General features: G+C 40.7%; 1 protein-coding gene across 31 annotated transcripts in view; it reads left to right on the top strand.

Annotated features, from left to right (window-relative positions):
• The window catches only part of ARPP21 (cAMP regulated phosphoprotein 21), a 202,625-nt gene that overhangs the window by 60,231 nt on the left and 118,204 nt on the right, over nt 1-24,190 (top strand). For 5 of the 31 annotated variants that reach the window (XM_066992417.1, XM_066992420.1, XM_066992419.1 and 2 more), the window contains exon 1: nt 2,228-2,840. The exons of 1 other annotated variant lie outside the window; for it this stretch is intronic. The gene's annotated coding sequence lies outside the window, so the exon portion shown is untranslated. Of the gene's footprint in view, nt 1-188; nt 353-2,225; nt 2,841-3,075; nt 3,233-3,342; nt 3,569-3,633; nt 4,520-20,727; nt 20,828-22,393; nt 22,536-24,190 lie in introns of those variants that run through there. 25 more of the 31 variants (XM_066992429.1, XM_066992424.1, XM_066992422.1 and 22 more) reach the window with 16 other exon arrangements.

Genomic DNA, 24,190 nt, shown 5'->3' with positions numbered 1-24,190 from the left:
TTCACCATTCTGAGCTGAAACAGTAGCTAGGATGAGGATTTTTATTTATTTTGCGTATTTCCTTTGTTGTTGCTGTAGCTGGCAACTTTTAGCATTTGGTAACTTACCCCAAACACATCCTGCCACACAGGAGAGAGTGGAGTGAACTGTGAGGACTACAGCTTGGATGCATTTTTATCTACTTCCAGATCTGAGGTACAGCTTCAGTGCTTCCCACTGAGGACACCCCAGTATCCAAACTGTGAGAGAGAAGCTGTTGACACGTGGCTGTTTTACATGTTCATTGTACCTAGTGACCGGGGCAAGGTTTTGAAGCAGCCCCCTCACACCTACTCACCTACTTTACAGGCAGGTGAGTTGTGAGCCATCTAGTGAAGTCACTGAGTGAGTACCCCTTTCCCGTCTTGATGCAGCCTGAGGTCCCTCCCTCCCCTTAGCTGGGTAGCCTGCTTAGGAGGTAAGGGATGATGCGCAGTAGCCAGGCAAAGTCTTCTGCATTTCAATGCATGCTCAAAGCAGTTTTGATATCCATAAACTTAGGTCTGCAGTGGAGATGGCTGGAAAACAAAAACAGGAAAAAAAAAAAAAAAGAAAAAAAAACCACAACCCACTTCAAAAGCAAAGAATGGACCCTACCCCAGTCACCAGCTCTTGCACACTTCAGTGCAGTGCCATATATAGCCTTTCTGCCACTCTTCTTCCTTTCAGGAGCAACTTGTAGTGGATACCATGGGGATATGTTAAATAACGAAATCAAAAGTAGATGGAACCACACGCAACCCTCATAGGAGGAAGCCACATCAGGAGGTGCATTAGCAGCACAGGTTTTGGTGTGTGTGGCTGAATGCCTCTGATCACTTGAGGCATGCACCAGGACTCTGCTAATGCTCACCCTGGTGTGGTTCATTGCTTGCTGTATTCTTCCAGTCTGACTCCATTCAGCGGTCCCCAGTAAAAGCAGGTGTTTACTGCTAAGGGGAAAGAGGGATTCCAGGGGTGCCGGGATAATGCCTACTAAAGCAAACAAGGGGAAACCCTCCACCCTCTGTATATATGTCTGCATTCGACTGGTATATGAGTTCTTCTACAGTCGCTAATTGCGGAAAACTATTTTGAAACAAGGACTTTTTGAAAGTACATAATGAAAAGAGTGCATTTTTCACTGTATATTTTAAATAAGAATTGTCTGTCTGTGGGAGTTGGGCTATTTGTAACACTGTAGACAGAAACAATCACTATGTTTCGTAGTACCTTGCTGCTTTATATTTATTGACTGTTTATTTTTCATCTATAGGATTACTAATTGCAGCTAGTACCAGACGCTTGTCTCCTTTCAGGTTATTGTAGTAGAGGGCATTGTACCAGATGCATGGCTATTCACAGAGCATGCGTTTCCAGCAGCTGAATTGCTGGATCTGCTCTAAATGATCTATGGCAATTACATTTGGCATTGTACAGCTATAATTTTACTGTGTATTAATAGCCACCTAGCAAAAAGGTAAATGCCCTTTTGTCGGCTGGGAGCAGGATGAATGCTTGGATGTATTCAATTGGGTAAAACGAGGCTTTTTTTTTTTTTTTTTCCACAACGGATAGCAGAGGTTTTGTGTGTTGGAAATGCGTGTGCTGGTGAAATGTCTGTTTCCCTCTGCCTCGATGGTATGCAGCGAGGCTCTTGGAAAAATAGCAAGTCAGGTCCTAGATGGAGACACGCTGGGAAGGGAGGAAGAGGGGGCTCATGTGCCCCATTTTAAGTGGCTAATCTGCTCCCACCCAAAATCTGCTGCAGTCTTCACCCCCTCCTCCCCTCCCCCCCCCCCCCCCCCCCCCCCCCCCCCCCCCCCCCCCCGCCGCCTCCTTTCAGCAGCTCGGCTCATCAGTGCGGACGCTGTCAGCTTTCACCAGCAAAAATAGTAATTAAAAACACCCTCCCAACACCTTCACCAAAGCTGTTCTCGGGGGATCGGGGACCCCTTTTTTCCCCCGTGTTTTTGGGTTGGGGGGAGATGGGGAGCGCGTAACGAGGAGTCGGAGGATATGAACGAGCCTCCTCCTCATTAGCGTCGGCCGGCTGCTTTGTCTCTCTGCTCCCGGCTGGGGATGGGGGCTGGGTACAGGCGGCGGTGCGACGGAGGAGCAGGATGCCGCACAGCCCAACAGACAGGGACAGACAGACGGCCGCGGTGCCTCTGAGGAGAGGGGCGGGAAGGGAGGGGAGAGGACGAGGCAGGTCGGGCGGGCGCAATGGCGGTGGGGCGCGGGGTCGCTCTGAGGTGGCCGTTGGCGCGGCCGAACCAGGGCGAGCCGGAGCGGCGGTGGTAGCGCTGAGAGGAGCCGGCGAGGAGCGACACGAGAGGCGCCGCCGTCTGCGGGCCGGGGCGCACCACGCTGCGTGGGCGGGGAGAGAGAGAAAGAGAGAGAGAGAAAGACAGAAAGGGAGAGGGAGAGACTCGCAGGCAGGCAGTGCGGCGGGGCAGCGCGGCGCATAAAGGACGGGGGACAGGCAAAGCAGCGGGTGAGCGGTAGGGACTCCAGTCAGGCACGGAGGGAGCCGGGACGGGGACAGGGATAGGCAGGGCGAGGCAAGCCAGCCCGGCACGGGTCGGCCTGGCTCGGACAGCAGCAGCAGTAGTACCAGCGGGAGCATCACGGCGGATCTCCTCCCGCGGCGGAGGCGGAGGCAGAGACCATGTCTTGCAGGAAGACAGGCGCTGTGCTGTAGCAGCAGCGTGCCCGCCGCCACATAAACAAACCGGCCAGCAGCTGCCCCATATACCAAACAAACAAACAAATAACCCGAGCCGCCAAGACGCTGGGGTCACAGTCCGTTTTCAGGCAAGGTAACAAAAGGAAAAAAAAAAAAGGAAAAAAAAAAAAACAAAAAACAAAGCAATCTGTAGACATTTGTGTGGCGTGCTGTTCTTTGTTGTTGCGATTTTATATTATATTTTTATTATTATTTTTCCTTGTAGCATGTGTTTCGTGTCATTTCGTCTTCCGTGTCGTAGTCGTTCCCCCCCCCCCCCCCCCTCCCCCCCGTGCTCTTTTTTAATTGTGGAGGTCAGGGAAGTTGGGCGGGCGTGCATGGGGGGCAGCATCCCAGCTCCGAGTTGCGGCGTCTGGAGGAGGAAGGAGGGGAAAAACCCCGCTAATTAAAAAACCCTGCATCTCAGTGATATAGCGGGGGAAGATGAACTCGGGGCCGAATCTGGAGCCGGATTTCTCAGCCGGGGTAGGTGGTGCGGGTGCCCGGGGGGCTAAGGGGGGTCAAGGGGAGACCCCCTGTTGCTCCCGGGCTTTGGGCACGCAGGCCTCGGCCGGTGCCGTCGCCCTCTGGCTGGGGACGGGTAGTGGTGAAAGGGGGGGACACGGCCGTAGGAGGGGGATCGCCGGCCTCCAGAGGGGTATTTTGGTCGAAGCGAGTCTAAGCGTCAAAGGGAAGGCAACAAAAGGCAAACTTTCCCACGCCGGTTTGCGAACGACGCCGAGGAATCGGCTCCGAGACCTTTGCGAGAAGGAAGGAAGGAGACTAGCAACTTGCATTGTTCTTGCGGGTCGTGATTTGAGGGTAAAGGGTTTACTTGGTGCTTCGGTGGCATCTATCTTTTTGTTCTTGCATGCAGTGAAGGAGAGGTTCAGTCGTGTTGTTAGACAGCCTAGTGGTCTGTATTCATTAAATATAACGCTACTCTGCCTAGTGTGATTTTACATCTTTGTATGTGCATTTCAGCAGTATCGCTTGTGGAGCTAAAGACATGCTTATCCAGCACAGCCATTGCGCAGTCTTGTTTAATTATTGTTATTTTCCTGCATTCATTTACCGTCTCAGCCACCTGGGGGGAAACGTACTCAGATTCGGGGATCATTTTTGTGTGCTAGGTGTGTCTTTGCACCACTGCTCACCCTCCCGTCTTTGTGCTTCCAGGTGTGTGCAGTTTTGTTTCAGTTCATCCCACTGCTGTTGTGTGACATTCAGGTAAATGTGCTGAGAAATGAAACAAAGGAATTAGCGAGCAGCACAGGTGTTCATGGCTCACCTGTTTGACTTCTCTACCACAGCAATTAGGTAGATGTATGTATGTCTGGTGTGTTTCCTTCCTAACCTTCTCCAAAATGGCATATGTAAGTTCTAGGCAAGTACAGAGCATTGAAACTGAGAGTTACAGGGAGGGGAAAATTCCTGTAAAGTGACCTGTAACTTTTCAGTCACATAATCTTAACTGCACACTGACTTTTTGTTTTAACAGTCTTCCTCATGGATCGAGGCAAGTTTGTGTGCACAATTAGGCTTGCAAATTGCTAATCTTGCATGGGCTTTGCCTCTCAGTTCCCAGCTGGGCATGGTTACCTTGAGAGCTGAGGTATCAGCACTGTTGGAGCATGCTATAGCAGGGAGATCGGGTGTGTTCTATTCTTAATACTATTTAATGAAGGTGCTTCTCACTCTGCAATATGCCAAGCATAATGGAAGGACAGAGCGATGATTGGTTATGGATACTGGAAAAGGAAAAATGCGAAGGTAAAAATGGAAATTTAATGAAAGAAAATGTTGTTGTGTGGAAAGCTAAGCGATTAGCTCTTAAGTCAAACTGTTTTGTGGTGCCTAAAATGATCTTAGCATCTTTAAGAAGCTGTATGGAACAAACTGTAGGTAGAAAATGACTGCTGTTTTGTGCTGTTGATAAATCTGATTGTATTGGGGTATATATAAGTTGAATTCTGTTTAACTTCCTTTTTGATGTTGAAATGTCTTACAATAGAGTAGCATTAAGGAACATTTGCAAGATTTTTTTTTTCCTTTTCTTGTGATTACAGTGCTAACCCGTTTTAATGGTTACTATGTATGTTCTTATTGGTAGCTTCCTGAAGCAGGTGTTCAGAGTTTTCATTGTTGCATGTAATGCTCACTGAATGCAAGCAGCTGTAAACCACTTGTGATAGATGTGTAAAAGCAAATACCTCTAGATAACTACAGTGTATGCCATTACACAAGATGTGTTTAGATAGCTCTCAAAAACTGCCTGGTTTAGTTTCACAAATCTGTAGTCAGAAATATGTTTACTGGCCGTTAGCAATAATCCTTGCCTGCGAAATCGTATATAGAAACTTGCCTTGATTAAAGATACTGTCTACAAAAGAACTGTATTTTCTCTCTACTGCCTATGGTTTTGCAGGATGGTGGTCTGTGCCTCCTGCAAAATCCTTCTTCAGGCAATCATTTCTTCTTACTGCTTGCCAGCCCTTCTGACTGTCTTGGGGCTAAGTGTGCAAGTGAAGGTTGTTCAAATGAGTGTTCACTACATCATATCCTTGGAGGAAAAATTGCATGAGAGGGATACAAGAAACAGTGAGAATTTTAATGTAGGTGTAATGATAGCTCATGGAGAGATGTAAGGACAGCTACTTTGAAACTTTATCCAGCTGGGGTAACACTTTGGGCCAAATAATGTTTTCCTGATGGTGCCGCATTTCCTGTGTGCTTTATTGGAGTTTTTTCCATGATTACAGCGAACTGGGCTTGGCCTAATAGATCACTGTTACCAAGTAGAATTTCTGGGAGTAGGTAAAAGAAATCAAATCTTAAAATCCACTGTGCCCGTGACTTCCTCACAGGTTATGATTTTAACAACTAACTTTAAACTTAGAATAAACATGGGGTGGGAAGTATGCTATTTCTAGGACGGCTTGCTTACAGTCTTTTCTTCTTCCTTTAGGTATCACTCTCGCTATAGTTGGTGGGAGCTTTATATATGGAAGTGTGTCCAGAGTTTGGTTCAATGGTTTTATCAGTGCTGAAGAAAGACCTAGGGACAAATCTTCAGCAGCTGTAAATTGATGTAGTTCCGTTGGATTTAAGAACAGTATAGATTTACACCAGCTGATGATATGTCTCTCTGCTTATAACATACAGGATCCATAACAGGCATTGAGTAGTATCATCAATTTTGATGGCGTTAATTTGAGAGTAGGAAAATGATTTTGGCAGACTGGCAAATCCTTGTTCACAGGGACTACTCACAAATGAATGTCTTGATCCAGTGAGTGCTTCCATCTCAATTTATTTGCTTAGTTGTAAAGAGAATTGGTAACCTACATGATTATTTAAAGGGAATGCTATTTGTGTTAAGTAATATCTTTTTCAAAAACATCATTAAAGATTGGTCAGTTGAGAAGTAATGTAACTACAGTGCAATAAACTTGCAAAATCAATTTGTCCCCTGCTCATTCATTTATAAGATTTGAAGTTCTGTATTAATGTTCTCAGCAGGTAGTAAGTCACGCAAATGGGTCACTTTTTCTTCTAGAAGATTGAAACCTTCATCAAGTGAGTAGTTAAGGAGTACATGGCAAAGACTGTGTACGTTCCAATGGAAAAGATTTGATTCTGAAGACTTAAAAGTGCTGTGTATGTCTTTGTACTTCTATGGAAACATGCGTTTTTAGGGCACATTCTGTTTTGATGACAAACTGCAGTCCAGGTAAGTAGACTTCTGCCCATTTTAAGGCTGGGTAAATGGAATTGCAGAGAGATTATGCAGACCATGTGAGGTCACACATCTAGTTTTTTACAGTGCCTGTAAATGAGACCCTTTTCAGTCCCTAGTCTTATGCCAGTCTTATCTCTGGTGGATAAGAGTTCCTGTTTAATTGATGGGTTTACTTGGGAATTTTTGGATCTCGTACATGAAACGGTGACTTTCAGGAAACATGTAGATGTAAATAAATTTAAATGCTTATGTTTAATACAAATACTACATTTTTACATAATTCAGTGATAAGCCCTTTTAGCAAGGAAATACCTTTAGGACAAGTGAAAGGACTGTCTCATGCTTGGTTGTGGTTTCTTTTTGAATTACTGAGCATGCCTATAAATTCAGGTGGACATACTGCGTACTGTTAATGGACCAGATACATTTTTGGGGGGCTCTTATTTAAGGAGACTTAGACTCCACCATAATAATAGCCACTGTAGCTTGTGTGAGTATGCCAGTGTGTATACACACAGTTCATTAGAAAAAAATAAAGAGCATTATAAAACTACAGAACTTGTTATTCATCGAGAAACAAATCATAATATCTGTGGTGGGTTCATGCCAAGTAAGTTCTCATTTGTCAATGAAGTCCCAAACCACTTGGTTACAGGACTTCAGAGCTAAACTGCTCATCGTTTTCTTGCATTTCTGAAGTAACTTCAGTTTAAAACTCTACGTTATCACATATGGTGGTTATACAATAGGTGAACTAGGTTTCAGGTAATTCATTATAGTTATACCTTTTTTTTTAAGGTTCCTTGGGTAAAGGACTTGCTGAGTAAGTGTCCTTGCATTAAAATACATAACTTCTTCAGTTGTGGTAAAACTTCTAAACTACATTAGACCGTTCTGGATTACCAAGTAAAAAGCTAGTATATGCAAACATCACATGATATTTTCCCCCCCCTTACTCCTAAATTCTATTTTACCGAGGGGAGGAAACATACTAAATATGGCGAGAAATACAGAGAAACCAGGAATAAACAAAATAACCTGTTTTACAGAGGTGAGTTCATAAGGGTTATTTAGATTTAATTGCGGTTGTGGTAAACATGAAAAATTCTAGACAGTCCAGTAGCTGTGGGTTTTTCTGTTAATGCTGAAGAAGCTATGAAGTGCGAGAGAGTGATAATGTCATACAGTATGACATAACTATGCATTCTGGATTTCAGCTAGGCAGTGACAGCTGGGAATTTGAAACTTATGATTTGGATATCCAATGACTTTCTGAAGCAGGGGGTGTAGAGTATTTTCTGGTCACTGGTATTATGTGGATGCAGCCAGCTTGTTCATGTAGCATTTGTTGAAGTATGTAAGGTAAGAAGTGCATTTCTATAACTGAAAGAAAATGTTATCCACAGAGAAATTGGGATGCTTTTCTGCTATTTTTCTCCAAATCTGATGTCTGCTTTTGATCTTTTCAGGCCAGGAGCCTTAGTTAAAAAGAAGGGTACCATAAGAAAAGTCATATGAAAAGTATTCTTGTATTTTAATGCTTTCTAGTGTATTTCCCATTTACTCTTAGGCAATACTATGATTTATTTATGAGCTGTTTACACAGCACCTGTGTTAGAACATCTTCCAATTGAGCAAGCTGTCTGTTCCTAAATAGATACCTTAAAGTTGTTGAGTCAAAAGTTGGCTTAAATGGTCAGCAGAAGAAAGTTCAAGAATAATTGCCAATAAAAAAAACAAAACCTATTCCCCCACTGCTAAATACAGGTTTTATTTTTCAGTCTGTCTTCTGTTTGCAGTCTACAGTAAAACATGAATATATACTGATCAGATGCTTTCAGGCTTCTGTATCATCCCAATTTTGATGGTTGCACAGCAGTGATTTTTACAGGGTTCATAAAATCATCTGAGCCAGTTTTATATTCTAGGGATTGAATTTAGTTATCAAAAACATTCCTGAACAGCTAATAATTTTGTCATTAATTAATAATGTTGCAGTATTTTTATTGCCTTGTTACTGGAAGTCTCCCTGTGTCTCCAGTCCAGAAAGCATTTTTTAAATTTTCTTTATGCTCTTGAATGAGAGAATCAGTTTGTGGTGCTTTTCTTTGCAGGAAGTACAGGCATCTCAGTTTTGGTGACTTACAGTGCCTGCAGTGCCTCTTTGGATACAGTGCTTTATTGACTCTGAAGAAAGTTATCACAGTCTTCCTGAGCAAAGAGGGATGGGATGGCAAGGCTTTGCAGTTTAACAATATTAGCTTAATTCAACTGAACCGATTAGAAGCATATTATAAATACAATTAAATTGTTGTATAGTTTAATGTTCCATGCTAATTAAGATTGAATTCAGTGGGAAGTTTTACTGGGGAGCAGCCTTCAGTGTTGATGCTGTGATGTGATAGGTACAGCACGATGCACTTCTGGAGAATATGCCTGCTCTGTGCTTTTTGGGCTTTTGTGTTATTGAATGTGATCTGAAAGCATTTGTCTTCAGTTGCACAAACATAAATTGTGGTGGTCAAAGCTAAACTTTAAGGTTTCTCTGTGTGCAAGCAAGCGTTCCATTTCTAAGTACATTGCCATAGGCATAACATTTAGAATCATTTGAACGAGCTTGTTTAATGTATTATAAAGTATTTGTCATGGAGTCAGAAATGTTTATGATGTCATAAAATCTTTAGGAGAAAGGCATCAAATAAATTGGTCCACTCTAGAGGCTCACTGCAGATTTTAATGTAAGCCAGGGAAATGTCTGATAGCTCTATAATTTGTGTACTTTATAAGCCATGAAATTGGAATCGAGGAGGTCTGACTTCTGTGCTTTTGGGTTTTGTTCTGTTAAGGAAAATTCAGAACTTTCCCCTACTAATGAAAAAGGAAATTGTGAGCACAGATCTGAAAGAAAAGCATAACGAGTGACTTAGGGGGTCTTTAAGTGCCTTATTTCATAACACACTAACACAAGGAAAGTGATAACCATTTCTGATTCAGGTATGATTATAGGGAAGCTTTAATTCATACAAGTTTAACTAATTTGGAAAGTGCTCTATATCTACCAGCTTTATGTATCTGAATATGCTTTTCTACTACAATACAGCAATCTGTTCTGCATGTAAGCAGCAAAATGGAGCAGTTTCTAGTGACAAGAACTGTAGCAAGCAGCACAAGAGTCCTGTTAGATACTGAAAAGACAATGAATTATTACTGATGGATAATGTAGTTTTTATTTATTTAACCTGTGCACTGATGAAAATGACAGCACCGGAAAGAAGTCCTTGAATGACCTGCTTCTTGAAGTAACTACCTCAGAACTGAAGGCTGATATAGGGGTGTGGTGGGGTAAGAGACCTAACAGAGGATTAGCAGCAGCAGTACTGTTTGAAATGTGAAAGCGGGTATTGGGGCATCAGAAATAGAAGGACAGCAAAGGGCAGGAGAATTTTCAGGAGATATTCCCTGAAGATTAAGTACCTGGAAATTTGGAGAGGAAAAATACATACAGCTGTAGCCTCTTTTCAGTATGACTTTTTTCTTGATTTTTGGGTGTGTATATACATAAAAGATAAATCTATCTCCTTATGCATGTGATGTCCATGCCCTGTCTTTGCATGGGGTGTCAGGACACAGTGGGTACTACACTGCAATCCCATTTTATCTCTTCAAATCTGAGATTGCAGAACTGTAAATGCTCTCTCTCTTCTGTATTTTGTTGCTGCTGAATCGCTCCTCTCTGCCACCTGGCAGAAGAGAAAGGAAGATCACTAAATTGTTACCAAGGAGGAGGCAGGGCAGCTACACAACAACGTGTGCTAGGACAATGCTTCTTGGCCTGGCTTAATGTCAGTGCACACAGCTGGTGGGCAAGTCCTGGTGGTGCTGGGGAGGTGGGTTCTCTGACATGTAGCCAAGCAGCCTGCGAAAACAAATTGGTGTATATCCTTAATAGTGCTTGCCCCCACGTGCCAGTAGCCTCATAAATTAGTATTTACTGAAATAGCATAAAGGCCCTGTGACTACATAAATTCATGTATTTTTTTTTTTTTTTTTGCAAAGGGCTTTTATGTCAAAGGGCTTTTATGTTCATGGCAGCAGGACTGGTAGCAAAGAGTGGATTGTGAGATGCAGATGGTGGTGCAGCATTTTGGCCGTATGTGGTTTTGCTACCAGTAACCGTACAGCCGTAATCACTGGGCTGCAGTTTCTGCAGACACCTTGTCCACTCATTCATTTGTTGTGATCATTTCTGCAGTGCGGAGGAAGATGCGGCAAGCACCTACCTCTTTCAAAGCCTATGCATTTCTTTGATGTTTTTGTTACTCCTGAGGGTTTTTTTTTTCCTTGAAGGAGAACAGAGAACATAATTTGTACTCACTAAGGCTAATTATGATTTTTCCTCTACAGATGATTTCTTAGAGAGCTCTATGTTCAAAGAATTGCTGCTAATTCTTTCCTTTATTGCAGTAATATTGCAGTCATGTCCAGATCATGAAAGTCAAAATGTAAACTTCTTTGGCATCTCTTTCAGTTTGTTTAATAACATATACCTCTGTCACATCTTTTATTAATGCTGTTAAGTATTTTAAATCCTTGTATAATAAAACTGCTTCAATATAAGAGTTTCACAAAACAAAATGGGGAAAATATCAGTGGTACCTTAATAAAACATTTTATTGATTAAATAGCACAATTTCAAACTATGGAAAACGAAATCAGTGCCAGTTACTTCAGTCCTTTGAGAGAAATTACAGTAACACCTGATTGTTTGACTTGCATGTAAAATCACAACAGACTACACAATTCAAATTGCATGGTGTACTAAGAACAGATTTTGTGGCATGGGAATATGTTTTTTTAGATTCACATTGGCTGAAGATCATAACAAAGGAAGAGCACAACTAACCCAGGTACTTCTGATGTGCAGTTAAGTGTTCCCTTGCAATGTAGCCTTTGCTATCTACATACAGTAGTTAGAATGAGGCTGGCATGTGGTGGCCTAACGCACAAGTGCTCTTCAGAATATCAGCTGTGTTATGCAAGTGGTTTCAATGTCTGTCCAGACAGGTGATTTCAATAAAAGGAATTAGCACAGGTCCTCACATGCAGACATTTGATGGACAGGTGATTTCAATAAAAGGAATTCCAGTGTTCTGTTTTTGACATCTGCTGGTTTATTTCTGGGCCAGTAATTTAAGGTACTATAGTTAAATGTTGTAAAATTGAGATAATTTCAAGTAGCCTTACAACCCAAGTGGAGGAGGGAAAAAAAATACAGAGAGCATCCAATGTTATATTCCTCTGGCAACAGTAGAGCGGGAAATAAAGCACACTGAAGTTATGACTTACTGCATCCTTAGGTATAACACACAAACATGGGATCTTCATTAAAACCAGCCTGCAGCCCTGACTTAAAAATTACTGAAAGGGAAGTTAAATGTTAGAGGAAGTCGCTGCTATCCTAATATAAACTTCTTTTTCTTTACATTCCTATTTCAAGCCGACGCTAGCATTTATGTCTCTGCCTTTTTCCTGGTCCCTTTCATGTGTGAAACAATTGTTCTGTTCCTTATATCATCTGACCATTCTTCCTACTGGGTCTTCACTTTTGTAAGTGCCGTGTGTGTGCTTTCCATTGTTAAACTGCCTGGACTTTCTTTGTTTTGCCATGTTTGCTTACATGTCTTAGGTTTTGTTTCTTGCATCTGTCCACATCAGTTGCATGCCTGTATTTGAAATGACCGAAAACTTTGATTTTTTCAGCATAGTTGTGTGCTTTTTAAAATGATTCTGTAGGAATTTAGGCAGTTTATACTCAAACCTGTTCTTTAAAGTATGTTATCATTATTCAAGCTATGGTGGTTCCCAGGTCTCTTGGACTCTGTTCTGGTATCTCCTAAGGAAAGAGCACCAAAACAGTCCTGACTGCATCTGTAAAACAAGGTTTTGTGGTGGGTTCTAGAAGACCTTATGCTTTTGAACCTCTTCATGTATTAGTTCATATCAGTGTATCTAGGGCCCTTTGGGTCTGTGTTCAAATTCCGTAGCTCTGTAGGATCGTGTGTTTGCTGCTGGAAAATGTTGTGTCCTGAGCTCGCCATCTATTTATGTAGAGATCATTTTTGTATTAATAATATTGCAATAAATATCATGGTTTTTCAGTTGCTCAGAAAATAAAATGTAATGGAAAAGACACAGAATTAAATGCTTCTGACTGTGTTTATTGTCAAAGACTTCTTATGTGTTGGCTCTTTGACCTTTCAGATGGACTGCTGTCTGGGGTGTGGGCAGAAGACCCCACACGTAGCACAGCACCTCGTGTGTTGCATTGGATGCAGTTTACTGTATTAGTGTATTATGCAATGAAAAAAGAAAAATGGATGTAGTTTTATTTGTATGTAATCTGTACACTTGTTGAATAAGCTTGGAAACTGCACCAAAGCCTGAAGGCTCTATATTCTTGTAATTTTAATTATAATTGTGTAGCCATGTATCACATTTAAAGTAGAGGAGACTGACTATAAAGATAGTTATAGAGTAAGACATCTAACTATCTGCATTTGAGGACCTGTGCTAAATACCTAATGCATTTATAGATTTTCCTTGTAAAGACAGGGAAATAAAAATGATGTAACTTGCTACTGGTATCTGAATGTTGAGGATTATTTTTCCTGGAAACAGTCTTTTTTTTTATACATTTTGTTTCTCATTTTAACCTCTCTATGTTGTTGGTGAGATATATCAGGAGAAATGCCTGCATTCAGTTGCTAATTACTGATTTAATTGTTTTTTTTTTCAGTAACTGACATTAGTGTCTAGTTCACTAATTGCCCGCTGTACTCTGTGAGTTTATTCTGAAAGCAACAATTGGAGTATTCCAAAATGTAATCAAGTAATATGCAAAGATGATGTATAGTAGTTATGAACTGATTTTCTTTTGTGGGTTAATTTTCAGACTGGGGGCCAGTCAATTCAGTCATCTCTCCAGTACCATTGAATTGAAGAATTTTCTCACCAGTTAAACCTGAAATTCTGTGCCGTGGAGTCACTCTGTGTTTTAGTGGGGTGTCATATTAACAAATTGTTTATTCCATAGGTAATGGTGCCAAAGTACTGAATGATAACTGAACTATTGACTTTAGCTGTTTCCTGAGGAGATAATTTGTGATATTTTTTTTTAAAGCACATGTGTAAACGGCTATTGTTGCACAGAAGACATGGAACAATTTATTTTTTTTAACATAGCCTACAATTAAGTTGGCTGAAGAAAAGCTCTCACTTTTGCTGACGTAATTCTGTAGCTTTAATCCTTGCAAATAAAGGTGTGCAAATGCTAGTCCATGTTGCTACAACTCGGAGAAATGTGCAACTTAAATGTATTTCTGCAGGAGGGAGCAGGTATGGCTATAAGTTCCTTCCAAAATGTGCATCCATGTATTTTGTGGTCTCTCAAGTTAAAAATGCAACACTTGTATTTCTGAGTAAAACTAAAGTAGGGATGTTTCCCAAATGACTGGATTACCAGTCTGCTGCTAAATTGCCTTTCCAAGCCAGTGTATTGGAGTGTGTTATTTACATAGAACAACTAGGCTACATCTGGAAAGAGAAAGGTGAAACACTTGTTTTCAGCTTTGTGGAAAATTTGGAAAATGGAATAGGTGAGCCCCTGTCTTGTGATAAGGGAAGCTGCTATGAAAATAAGATTGCTTTGTGTATTGCAGCCCACCAGGATGGCTGCAGATGCAAAATGTAGTCTTCATTACCCCCTTCTCTGGCTCATTAGTGTTCCCTGAATGAAAATTGTTGAGAAGATGGCTGACAAGATGCAAAGCAACTTAACATGAGGAGGATGATGCTGGGCTAATACCGATACTGTGAATAAGTATGTAGCTCTCTAGGAGAGCTGCTTCCAATGATGCCTGGCTGTAAAGTGCAGGGGGAAGGCTGCCAGTGGTAATGGGTCAGTGGAGGCCTGTTCTTCTTTGCCCTGCATGAGCTACAGTCATAAAATGCATGTTTGCTTCAAGAAACAGAAGAAGACCCTTTTTAAAATTGGCTACCTATTCCACTGAGAGTGTATGTTCCCTGAGTCCATAGCAGTAAAAGAGGGCTGCTGCCTTTTAAAAAATATCCTATGGTACAGACAATGATGCACCATAACGTTTTTATCCTGGAAAGGGACAGATCTTCAGTGCTTCCAAATGCCTGTCAGAGGTTGCTATTTGGATCGTGCAGGGTTATTCTTCTCCTGTGGAAGCTTTTTAAATACTTGTGTCTTAACAAGGGGCTCGGCGAAGGGTGGGGATAGCTACGAATAGTGCCAGTTGGAGACCTGTATATATACCATATCAATATTGTCATATACACAAACAAAAAAACAGCTTTTCCAGAAAAAGCATTTTTCCAAAAAGCAGAGTATGTTTCTTGGGTGTATTGTGAGTGAGCAATGTGAAACAGTTTCAAGAGGGGAATGGGTCTACCATGAGACAGTAACTTGGAGAAAGATACCCTAGCAATAGAAATCCATAATCAATTTTTATTTTATATTTTTCTTCTTAACATTCTCCTGCGCAGAATTTCCCTTCCTCACACTCAGCTTCAAGAAGTGTGGTGTCTTCATGGAAGGAAGATAGGCAACCAACCATCTTTGATCACTGAAATTTTTCAAACAAGAATTAAATTGGGGAGCAAGGAAAGGAAGGAAAAAAAAAAAAGGAATTGTTTTCAAACAAAAATGCACTTCCACCATCATTTGCGCTCCACAATGAAAAGTATGCCATAGGTATGTCCGTATGTTACGCAGGTGTTTGTACTATGTGGTAGGCAGTGAGGATAAAACCTATGGTATTTATACCTATGGTAAAAATGAATATTCTCAGACTTTGGAACATGCTGGGAGTGAATTCTAACTCAGGTAATGAAAGCAGTCATAGACTGAAATTGAACTGATCATCCTTACTGATTGATTGCCTTGTTTGGTTTGCACTGGTGCTCTACAGCATCCTTTAATAAAGCATTCAGCTGCTGTGCCCATGCCTCTTCAGGATACCCTAGAGAAGCAGTCCTACTGTGAAACTGAAAGATGAGAGGCTGCTTTCAGAAGTGTAGGTGCTGCTAATCAGGGGAGTAGAAATATGAAGAGTACCATTCTGCTTTCAATCCTACAGTTGTTGTAAATAACTAAAATATCATCACAGTACTATTTAGATGCTGATGTGACTACTTGTTTTTCCCTGTATTTGTTGTCAGTACTACAGTGCAGTCTTGCATAATGCCTTTTTCTCAGTTCATTTCTCTTTCTCAGAAAGTAAATCTGAGCCGTTACTATAAATTGCTTGTAAGTGTTCTTTCAGTCTAATTAAATTTATAATGAAACAGATCTTGTAGACAGAATTTTACATGAATAAATGTCTTTATTGGTCTTTCACTCTTTTACCTATGATCTTGTACTAGTTGTTTCTAAAATGGTTTGATACAGAGGTTACAGTTAATTGCAGTGTGCTTCAGAGGGTCATACAAAAGAAGCATGTAAATTTGTTTTCTGATTCTTATCACTATTGTTAAAACTGCTGAACTTTTAGGTTTCGTATATGCCTTATCTCCTGATGAACAGTCATAAAAATATTTCTAAGTTTACTTAGCTTTGTCAGTGGCTGCTTTTCAGCTTTATGCACATGTTCGTGCATAAACTTCTTCCACCAACATTTCTGTGTGTAAAGTGGGCACTGGAGAATGGAAATTACTGGAGAATTAAGGCTGTGTACCTGGGGAAGGGGATTTTGCTAACCTTTCAATTCTTGTTTTGACCAACTTCACTGCTAATTTAACCTCTGTATTCTTCAGTGTCCTCATCCTGAAGGAAATGCCCATTTTTGGTACTCGTTCCCTGAATGTATTTTCCCCTCTTAATTAGAGACTATGGCATTTTTGAGTGTTTTATAATAAAGGGGCACTACGGGAATATAAGCGTGACCACTCTTGTGTTAATATTAGGTACAATCAAGTTAACGGTATCTTTCACAAGTTAGCTTGGTCACAGTTGCTATTTGTGTGTAGTCCTTCAATCAAATGTGAAGATGTTCGCTAAGTAGTTGCTGCTGTTATCTTTGCTGTCGGTGTCAGGTATTATTGCCTTTATTTAGTCACTTTTTTCTTTCTCTCTTTTTTTTTTCCCCACGGTGCAAGCTACAATGTGTTTCTGGTAGTTTTAGAGGAGGATAATGTCAGAGAACTTGAGCAAGATGTACAGAATTTGAAAAGCAAAGTTTACATATGTTTAAAAAATACAGTCATAGCCATGTTAAAACTTAAGAATTCTAGCACCTGAAGCAAAGCTTAAAAGTGATAGGTTTCTTTCAACTGGTTTATTTTATACTTTATATCTAGAAATACATGGTTATGTATAACAGGAGTTCGTTAGACCTGGTCAGGATAGTGGATAGTTTTTTAAACAGTATATTTTAATCTGATGATTCGTGCAAATAAATAGAACGCATTCACAAATGCCAATTTTAAGTGTTGCACAGCTTTCACTGAAGTAGGTAGATTTTTGTTTTGCAGGACAGCATTTAATGGACAAAATGGTTTGAGGAGGAAGCTTTTGATAAGGTTGCAAAGTAGATATCACCGGTTTTATTATAGGTTTGAGTTCCCCTCTTACATGCCTTTTAATCTTCAGTTTGTATAGAGAGTTTATGCAAGGTCATTCCCCTTTTAATTTAAAAGAACAACAAAAATAATTGTTTTTAATTCCCTGTGCTAGTTTCCATTCAGTGTCTCAAAAATACTAATTTTCCTTAGAAAGCTGTGATTCTAAAATAACTGTTATTTAAAATGTCTCCTTTGTTTATGTATCCTTTTAATTATTAGAGTGTAAATATTTTACCAGACAGCTTTTCAATCTGTATCATGAAAATGTATGATATTGCAGTGATTGTGCAGGTATACATAAGAACTCAGTTGCCTCTTACATCTCTGCTTGGGTTTGTAATTTCTATATCAAGCCTCTTATTTTGAGTGAGAAACGAAGTTCTAATTCAATGGGGTTTTCTCAGAGGTTGACAAATAGAGGCAACTTAAAACATTTTAACATTGTCTGGTTTTCTGTGCTCGGTATATGCGTGAAGTTCTGGCTTTTGCCTTGAAAGCTTCCACCAACTTTTGTGGCATCACGGTTTCGTCCTTGGACATGGCCTGGAACTTGCTGCAGCTTCCCTAAGTGATTCCTTAAGCTACCTTAAGTGCTTTGCTGTGTTAGTGACTTGCTGCTGATTTCAGCAGCTTCTGAAATAGCTTTCAGTGGTTCTGGATAAAAATGTATTTCTGCTTTGTCCTAATTAAAGTTCTTAGTAATTTTCATATTACCGTTCTATGCCAGTAGACTGGAAGCTGGCAAATGTTGTGCCACTTTTCAAGAAGGGTAAGAAAGAAGACCCTAACAATTACAGGCCTGTCAGTCTCACGTCAGTGCCTGGTAAAATAATGGAGATGATGATCCTTGAAGTTACTGAAGCGCACCTGGGGGACAATGCAGTCATTGGTCCCAGCCAACATGGGTTCATGAGGAGTAGGTCCTGCTGAACAAGTTTGATTTCCTTTTATGATAAGATCACCCATCTAGTCGATCAAGGGAAACCAGCTGATGTGATCTTTTTGGACTTCAATAAAGCTTTTGACACGGTTTCCCATAGGATCCTACTGGACAAAATGTCCACCATACAACTAAACAAAAACATCATACAATAGGTGAGCAATTGGCTGACGGGCAGGGCTCAAAAGGTTGTGGTAAATGGGGCCACATCTGGCTAGCTGATGGTCACTAGTGGGGTCCCCCAAGGCTCCATTTTAGAACCAGTCTTCTTCAATGTTTTTATAAATGATTTGGATGTAGGACTAGAAGATGTTTTGAGCAAATTTTCTGATGACACTAAACTTGGAGGAGTTGTGGACTCTGTTGAGGGTGGAAGGGCCTTGCAGAGAGATCTGGACAGATTGGAGACCTGGGTGATCACCAACTGCATGAAGTTTAACAAAAGCAAGTGCCGGGTCCTTTACGTGGGACGGGGCAACCCTGGCTGTACGTATAGACTAGGCGACGAGGCGTTGGAGAGCAGCCCTGCAGAGAGGGATCTGGGGGTTGTGGTTGACAGCAAGTTGAATATGAGCCAGCAGTGTGCCCTGGCAGCCAGGAGGGCCAACCGTATCCTGGGATGCATCAAGCACGGCATCGCTAGTCGGTCGAGGGAAGTGATTGTCCCTCTCTATTCTGCACTGGTGCGGCCTCACCTCGAGTACTGTGTGCGGTTCTGGGCACCACAGTACAAAAAGGATGTTAAACTGTTGGAGCATGTCCAGAGGAGGGCGACGAAGGTGGTGAAAGGCCTAGAGGGGAAGACGTATGAGGAGCGGCTGAGGTCACTGGGCCTGTTCAGTCTGGAGAAGAGGAGGCTGACAGGGGACCTCATTGCAGTCTACAACTTCCTCGCGAGAGGGAGTGGAGAGGCAGGTGACCTATTCTCTGTTATCACCAGTGACAGGATCCATGGGAACAGTGTTAAACTGAGGCAGGGGAAGTTTAGGCTGGACATCAGGAAGAGGTTCTTCACCGAGAGGGTGGTCGCGCACTCAAACAGGCTCCCCAGTGAGGTAGTCACTGCACCAAGCCTGTCTGAATTTAAGAAGCGATTGGACTGTGCACTTAGTCACATGGTCTAAAATTTTGGGTAGACCTGTGCGGTGCCAGGAGTTGGACTTGATGATCCTTATGGGTCCCTTCCAACTTGGGATATTCTATGATTCTAATTTTAAGCATGGTATGGGCTTTTTTTTTTTTTTTTTAACATCTTTAATTACTGCTGTAAATTCATCTTGGGTAGTTGTTCTGACTGCTGTGCAGCACCAGGTACCCTCCATCGTGGCTGTTTGCACCTTTCCTGTTTTCTTGTTTATGCAAGGTGGTACCAGCCATGGATGTGGGAGAAGTGTTCTAATTGCTTTTCCCATCTTGTTCTTCACATAAACGCAGAGTTTAATTTGAAACAGGAGTTATCTTTTTTCTTTTCCAGCTGCTCTGGTGCCTTTCCTGATCTCCAAGTTTTCTCTTATGATTGGAAATCTTACAGTTTCCCACTTGCTGCAGCTAGCTCCAGCCAGTCTTCTCTTTTTTTTTTTTAGTAACATCCTGTTTCTCTGAATTCCTTTTGAATTTTATGATTTTTTTGATACCTGGCATTACCCATGTGCCGCACTGCTGTGAATCAGGCAGCAGCACTCCAATGCCTGTTGTCTTCCCTCCACACACAAGAGTGGCTTCCCTGGTGCAGAGTCCTTGGTTTGGTTTTGTAATGGTTCCTTATATGGCTGAAAATGTGTAATGTATTTTAAATGTTGCACGAAACAGGTGGCTAGTGGCGTGAAGTCCAGATTTAGTAATAAAATAAGCCTGGGGTAACAGTAAAACATTAATGTATTTAGCATTAACTAGCTTTTTGAAAGGTCAGATGGAAACCTTTTATATCAGCCGGTAGAGCCAAAAGACGGTGTTTCCCTACTGTGGTGAGGCATGGATTGAGTTACGGACTGTTGCCTTGTGTTTTTGAGTGTCTGATGAGAATGTATATCCGCTGTATGAACAAGTAGGGCACTTGCATTCGGTAACTTTGTATGTAGAGTGAGGCAGAAGCCTAAATTGTCTTTCATGTATGTCGCTATTTAGTTTGCATGTATATTTTGTTAGGACTTAATGTTGCAGAAAACTTACCTATGGTCTGCTAAAGCAGCTGTGAATCTTCTAGTGTTAATTACGGGAGTGTGTCAGTGGTTACAGGGTGTCACTACTCTTTTGTCCCCAGCAGGTTGACACTCAGCTGACTATGGTTTCCCCAGAACCCTTTAATTGCAGATAACTCTGCAGTCAGTGTTTGGTGACACCTTGTTTTACTCATGCCCAGGTTTTATTTTCATATAAACATACATCATAGGCTGCAACTAAATTTTTGCATTCATTGTGGCTGTGAGCTGTAAAATAGAGCTAAGGTAGAGGGAAAGCATAAAAACGATCAGGCTAAATTTAAGCAAGTAAACTAATGGCCTCTTTGGTTCTTAAAATCACGTGCGTCAACCAATTACATATATGTATAATGTGGTGACGGGGGAAAAATGTTTCGTTACTCTAATATTCTATTCTTAAAAAAAAAAAAAAATACCATTTGGGTTATTTTCTTTTTCTTTTTTTTTTTTAAAGATGGCCAGTCAAAGGCTCTGAAGTATCACATAAATATTCAGTGATTTAACCAAGCACAGACACTAAGAAGAGAATGAAATCTTTCAAGAAAGCATTTCAGGTGAGAGTCTTACTGCTCTTACAAGAGCAAGTCTTATGGTACATCCTTGGGATCAGACTTTTTCAAAAACATGTTTCCCAAGAGACAGTCCACAGATGAAAAGACAGCTGATTCCTCCAGGGGATTCTATAGGAACTGAAGGTACCAAGAAAACAAAAATGTAGTAGTTGTAAAGCTTTTTACTATCTCTGGTTCACATCTGGAACCAATAATCTATAGTATAGGAGCAAGCCCAGAATCAATGCAAAAAAGCTCCAACCTGAGGTATTCTCCTGGGAGGTAATTTTGAGTTTGGACCATTCTCAAAGTGTTTGGCAGAGAAACTAAAGACCATTGAAATAAGTTTTATGTTGTGTCTCTTGAAACAGAAATAAATTTAATGTACTTAAATTATCCCTTCAGACCTCGGGCTCTATATTAGTATGTAATTCTTTTGTGTTTTTTTTTCTTTGTTCTCCCACCACCCTTGTCTGAGTTGCCAGAGATTCCAGCTAGGTATGCAAAGTTCTTTCTTGTATGATACCGGTTCACATACCTGGATTAATACAAATATTTAACAAATTATGTCAACAAACATTTTTCATAAGAGATTATAAAAAGTGAAGAAGTGATTTTAAAAGAAAATTATGTGAATGTTTTTACTTCTGGAAAATTTGAAAAAGTCATTTAAATGCTTTGCCATGTTTTTAGTTAGGTTATATCCACAGTTTGTCAGGTTGCTCACACAGATTTCTTAATCTTTGGACGTAAATGAGAAGAGCTTTGAGTTCTGTAGAAGAAAGAGTATTTTCAGTATAGAAGACGGTAAGCTGATCTAGAGGCCCCTAATAGGGAGTATAGTACTTGGATGGAATTACAGCTAGAAGCCACATGTGATTATGGTGTTGGAAGGTTGGAGCAGTAGCGTTGCCAATCCCAACTTCAGTTCAGTTGCAATACTGCTAATTCTGCTGTGGCAAGGAGTCAGTGCAGTCTGATATCTGAATCAATTGTTACAAGATATTAAATGTTCACATACTGAGAAAATTACTTCCGCTGAAATTCAAAAAGTTTCCTCCAATCCTATTGTATCTGAACCTCTGGCAACCCAAAGAAAATGACTATCCAGAAGTTAAAGGCTTGAGAGACCTTTCGTATAGCACAGAGGATAACAGGAAGGCATCCGATGATGAGAAGAAAGGAAGGGATAGCCTCTAGAGGAGGTCTTTTAGAGCAGTGGTAGGTGCATCGCCAGTGGTTTGCAACCCATCTCACAATGCTGCATGAGTGATGCTTGAATGGCCAAGTGTTTTGTCCTTCTCCAGTAGCCTGTTAGTTGTTATATTGCCAGTAGTGGTTTCCACCAAAAATATGAAAACTGCCTGCTTTCATTATGTCTGCTCAGTCTGAGGCTTTATCCTTCAGTAGTTTTTGTAGACAAGTCCTTTGAGGAGCGGGAAAGCCTTAAACTGTTTTAGAAGACTGATTTTAGCCTCTCTAATTGACTATGTGAAAGAGTTATATTTTACAGTTGTGCCTAGACTTTGCAGCCAAGATCAAAGATCTATTAAACTCTTCCTTTTTCAGTCCCATACACTGGAAAAAAGGGTCCATTGCATTGAACAAACATAGGTGGGAGGCAGATGAAGAAAGAGCAGCAGAAATTCACATTCATGTAGCCAAACAGCATGGGAGGCAGATGCATTTGTAGCATTTTATTTTTATTAAGGTAAGTCACATTCTTCTGAACAGTGAGCAGGAAAGCGACTGCATGTCTTCAAACTGATGCCTTTATTACGATAGTGTTGAACCTAAAGTAGTTAGTAGTGATTTGGGGAAAGTTACAGGAATAAGGACACCTTTTGAAAATTATTTTACTTTTTCTTTCCTTTTGTACTTTTTCCTCTCTGAAGCAAAGGATAATACGAAAAAAATTACAGCTTGTAGTGTAATCAGTCTGAAATAATTATTTAAGTTTTGCGTAGTATACTTGCTGCCCAATATTGCTGATAATCTTAGCTCTATCTATCCTAGAACACGATAATATTTATGCAGCTGTTTAAGCTGTAAACAAACGTGTCCTATTTAAGCATGTGTAATGTACTGAAATGCTATATGCTTCATTGTTTAGGATGTGCCAAGTATTAAAAATTAGCAGAGCCTCCAGAATAATTATGTTTGTGTCATGCTCTGATCACAATCAATACATGAGAGATGCAATGTTTTGGTAGAAGATGAAATAGTCGAGAACCAGGCAGTAGTTGGTGATATGAATTATAGGTGTAATATGGACTGAATCAGGATTGTTGTGTAGACAGGCAATCTTCAGGTTTTCTTCTCCTGATAAGCTTGAAATCTTTTCATTGTGGCACCCTGGTCTCACCAGCTTCAAACTGCATGGACTGGGATCATGTGCGGTAGACAGCGTGCTTGCAAGTGCTAGGCTTTCCTTCACTGTTGCTTCTAAAACCACCATTGGAAGGAAGCAGGTGCCCACCTTCTGCCATGTTTATCGTTTCTCTGTTGGTTTTTTTGTTTGTTTGTTTGTTTTTCTTTAAATTGGTGACATGCTCTTTTCAGTGAAAGAAACTTGATTCTGTAAATGTTTGTGAATAGGTATGTAAACATTCTGGGTTTATATTGGTTTTCTGAAAATAGAAGTTTTATTGGTCAAAGCAAGTATATTTGAGAGAGATGCTGGTTTTAGTATACTATTATGGTGAGAAGAGGTTTCATTCAGTTGGCACTCCCATGTCCAGCCTCGTTTTCTTCTGAGATGTCAAGCCACTAGTATGGATGCTGAAGGCTGGTTAGTTTGTGTTTTTTCTACTCTGTCAGTGTCTTGATATTTTGATTTTGTGAGGTCTGTAAATGTTTCCCAGAATGAAGGTTTACAAGACAGTCGAAAGACCCATTGTTGAACCTGACAGTCCTATCAGATGATACCTTTTAGGAGGCTATTAGCCTTTCAAATTCTAACCTTTGATTGAGTAACAGAAAATGTAACATTAGGCATAATTGAACATGCCAGTGGTTGTTTGCCAGCCTTTGCACCTGTCATTGGGCACAGTCATATACAAATGTAATGAGTCTCAGACCCTTCACTTTTAAATCTCCTATTAGACTAGAAGTATCATAAAACTTGTCTGGATTTAAAATGGGAATAATGTGGATAAGGATTAGGAAAAGTCAGATGAAGAAAAGACATGAAAAAGTGCAGTGAACTGCTTATCTATCCCTTGTTCTTCAAAGACACTTCTTGGCAATAATCGGGTGTTTCCTAGCTGTTTGAGGTTTTGAAATGTGAAGATTCAGAAAGCAATAGTGTGTCTGGATTTTATTTTTTTTTTTGAGGAGAAAACAGTCAAAGGAAGGCTAGAATTT

Source organism: Anser cygnoides, chromosome 2 (genome assembly GCF_040182565.1).
Source record: "Anser cygnoides isolate HZ-2024a breed goose chromosome 2, Taihu_goose_T2T_genome, whole genome shotgun sequence".
Taxonomy (NCBI): Eukaryota; Metazoa; Chordata; class Aves; order Anseriformes; family Anatidae; genus Anser; species Anser cygnoides.
The sequence above is the reverse complement of the archived record's forward strand: the minus strand, read 5'-3'. Positions and strand labels throughout refer to the sequence as shown.